Source organism: Triticum aestivum, chromosome 2B, assembly GCF_018294505.1.
Source record: "Triticum aestivum cultivar Chinese Spring chromosome 2B, IWGSC CS RefSeq v2.1, whole genome shotgun sequence".
Classification (NCBI taxonomy): Eukaryota; Viridiplantae; Streptophyta; class Magnoliopsida; order Poales; family Poaceae; genus Triticum; species Triticum aestivum.
Genome location: NC_057798.1, coordinates 755,623,808 through 755,627,829, shown reverse-complemented (window position 1 = coordinate 755,627,829; position 4,022 = coordinate 755,623,808).

Here is a 4,022-nt window from a genome sequence, read left to right as displayed (position 1 = left end):
AAAAACTGAGGGAAATACTTACGCTACTTTGCTGCATCACCCTTTCCTCTTCAAGGGAAAACCAACGCAGTGTTCAAGAGGTAGCATTGTCATACAATTTCTTTGTTTGAAGTTTTGCCATGGTCACCTTTCAAAAACCTGCCCAACTTGGGAGTACATTTGTCCCTTTGCTTGAGATGCCTTTAGTTCCTTTCTATTTTTGTTCTGTGGTGGTGGTTGCGTGAGGCAGTGATGATTGTAAAACAATGGTTTACTTAATGAAATCGGGGTAAAACCTTTCATAAAATGGTTCCCACCGAACCTAAGACAAACTCTTCACCAGATGTTGTGGCAGTTAGTTCGGGGGAGAGTACCTTCAGGGATGGAGGTGCTCAAATGTAATGGTCTTGTAGATGGCATTTGTCCATTATGCATACTGGAGGAAGACTCGTGTTCTTAGGAGTTGCTTCTAGGAGGTGGTGGGCGGTAGGTTGTACCCCTCTAACTTCCCGAACCTCTTCGAGGAATTGCAAGCTTTCATGGCTGACACTTGTAAGATGTTGTGGATGGGTGTGATGCCCCCGATTCAATCGTACACTAATCATGCACGCAAACGTGTACGATCAAGAGCAGGGACTCACGGGAAGATATCACAACACAACTATAAAACATAAATAGGTCATACAAGCATCATAATACAAGCCAGGGGCCTCGAGGGCTCGAATACAAGTGCTCGATCATAGACGAGTCACCGGAAGCAACAATAACTAAGTACAGACATAAGTAAACAAGTTGCCATAAGATGGCTAGCACAAACTAGGATACAGATCGAAAGAGGCGCAGGCCTCCTGCCTGGGATCCTCCTAAACTATTCCTGGTCGTCGTCAGCGGCCTGCACGTAGTAGTAGGCACCTCCAGAGTAGTAGTCATCGTCGACGGTGGCGTCTGGATCCTGGGCTCCAACGTCTGGTTGCGGCATCCGAGAAGAAGAGGAAAACGGGGGAAAAGAGGGAGCAAAGCAACCGTGAGTACTCATCCAAAGTACTCGCAAGCAAGGAGCTACACTACATATGCATGGGTATATGTGTAAGGAGGCAATATGAGTGGACTGAACTACAGAATGCCAGAATAAGAGGGGGATAGCTAGTCCTATCGAAGACTACGTGAAAGTGCAACTATCCCTAGGTGGTTTTGGTAATTCATAAGAACATATAGCTCATTGAGCTAATGCTATTCCAAGACTATTACTTCAGGAAAGCTCAATGAATGGCATGGCATGGATGATGAAAGTGGATCCCTCAAAATACTAAGGACAAAGGATTGGCTCAAGCTCAAAAGCTCAAGACTCTTGATTTTACAATTTAGTGATCCAAGAACACATTGAGTCTATAGGAAAAGCCAATACTATCAAGAAGGGATGAGGTGTTGCTTAATGAGCATCTTGCTTCATGTGCTTAGTGATATGCTCCAAAACCCTCAACTACTTTCCCACATACACAAATGACCTAAACCTAAAGCCAAAATCGGTCACACCGATTCTTCCAATCCGGCGCCACCGATTCCAAAAGTCATAGCCACTGCCACAAACCCTAAGCAAATCGATCTTACCAATAGGGATCTCGGTCTCACCGAGATGGGGTTGCAATCTCTCTGTTTCCCTTCGTAATGTTTCGGTCTAACCGAAGTGAGCGATCGGTCCCACCGAGATTGCAAAGTAAACTCTCTGTTTCCTTTTTGTAACATTTCGGTCTCACCAAAAAGAGCAAATCGGTCCCACCGAGTTTACCTGACCAACTCTCTGGTTAGCTAATTACCGAAATCGGTCTTACTAAGCTTATGTAATCGGTCTCACCGAGATTACGTTATGCCCTAACCCTAACCGAATCGGTCTCACCGAGATGCATGTCAGTCCCACCGAAAATCACTAACGGTCACTAGGTTTACTAAATCGGTCCGACCGAGTTTAACGATTCGGTCCCACCGAGTTTGGTAATTGTGTGTAACGGTTAGATTTTGTGTGGAGGCTATATATACCCCTCCACCTCCTCTTCATTCGTGGAGAGAGCCATCAGACTAAACCTACACTTCCAACTTACCATTTCTGAGAGAGAACCACCTACTCATGTGTTGAGGCCAAGATATTCCATTCCTGCCATATGAATCTTGATCTCTAGCCTTCCCCAAGTTGCTTTCCACTCAAATCATCTTTCTACCAGATCCAAATCCTACGAGAGAGAGTTGAGTGTTGGGGAGACTATCATTTGAAGCACAAGAGCAAGGAGTTCATCATCAACGCACCATTTGTTACTTCTTGGAGAGTGGTGTCTCCTAGATTGGCTAGGTGTCACTTGGGAGCCTCCGACAAGATTGTGGAGTTGAACCAAGGAGTTTGTAAGGGCAAGGAGATCGCCTACTTCGTGAAGATCTACCGCTAGTGAGGCAAGTCCTTCGTGGGCGACGGCCATGGTGGGATAGACAAGGTTGCTACTTCGTGGACCCTTCGTGGGTGGAGCCCTCCGTGGACTCGCGCAGCCGTTACCCTTCGTGGGTTGAAGTCTCCATCAACGTGGATGTACGATAGCACCACCTATCGGAACCACGCCAAAAACATCCGTGTCTCCAATTGCGTTTGAATCCTCCAAACCCTTCCCTTTACTTTCTTGCAAGTTGCATGCTTTAATTTCCGCTGCCTATATACTCTTTGCATGCTTGCTTGAATTGTGTGATGATTGCTTGACTTGTCCTAAAATAGCTAAAATCTGCCAAACTCTAAAATTGGGAAAAGGTTAAGTTTTTAATTGGTCAAGTAGTCTAATCACCCCCCTCTAGACTTACTTCAAGGTCCTACAAGTGGTATCAGAGCTTTGGTCTCCATTTGCTTTGATTTCCATAGCTTTTGGTGGTCATAGCCTTGGTTTCACAACCTAGGAGAGTATGGCGTCTAGCGAGGGAAATTATCACCGTAGAGGTCCTTACTTTGATGGTACTAATTTTGCTAGTTGGAAGCATAAGATGAAAATGCATATTCTCGGACATAACCCCGCCGTTTGGGCAATTATTTGTATTGGCTTGCAAGGTGAATTCTTTGATGGGAGAGAACCGAACCGTGAAGCGAATGCGGAAGAATTGAAGATGCTGCAATACAACGCTCAAGCTTGTGATATCATCTTCAACGGGTTGTGCCCCGAAGAGTTCAACAAAATCAGCCGTCTTGAGAATGCAAAGGAAATTTGGGATACTTTGATTGATATGCACGAAGGTACCGAATCCGTCAAGGAATCCAAGTTGGATGTGCTCCAAAGTCAGCTTGACAAGTTCAAAATGAAGGATGGTGAAGGTGTCGCTGAAATGTACTCTAGGCTTGCACTTATCACAAATGAGATTGCCGGCTTAGGGAGTGAAGAGATGACCGACAGATTCATCATCAAGAAGATCCTAAGAGCATTGGATGGAAAGTATGATACCGTGTGCACATTGATCCAAACGATGCCAAACTACAAAAATCTCAAGCCAACAGAAGTCATTGGAAGAATTGTTGCTCATGAGATGTCACTCAGGGATAAGGAGGAACTTCACAACAAGTCAAGTGGTCCTTACAAAGCCTCAAGTGAATCCCCCACATCATCAAGTGAGAAACAAACCTTCAATCAAGAATTGAGCTTAATGGTGAAGAACTTCAACAAATTCTACAAGAGTAGAAGCAAAGAAAGAAGCTCCAAGTCAAGGTCTTATCATGACAAGAGATCTTCTAGTCGAGAGCGCAATTACTACAATTGTGGGAAGCCTGGACACTACTCCAATGAGTGTACGGCACCCTACAAAAGAAGAGAAGATTCTCCAAAAAGAAGAAGCAAAAGATAAGATTCACCACCAAGAGAGAGGAGGAGTAGAGATGATCGTTATGAACGAAGACCCTAACGGAGAAGCAAGGATTCAGAAAGGAAGGACAAGTCATCAAGGAGCTACACAAAACGAAGACATCAAGCTCATGTTGGTGAATGGGTATCCGGCTCCGACTCCGACAATCACTCCGAGAGAAGCTA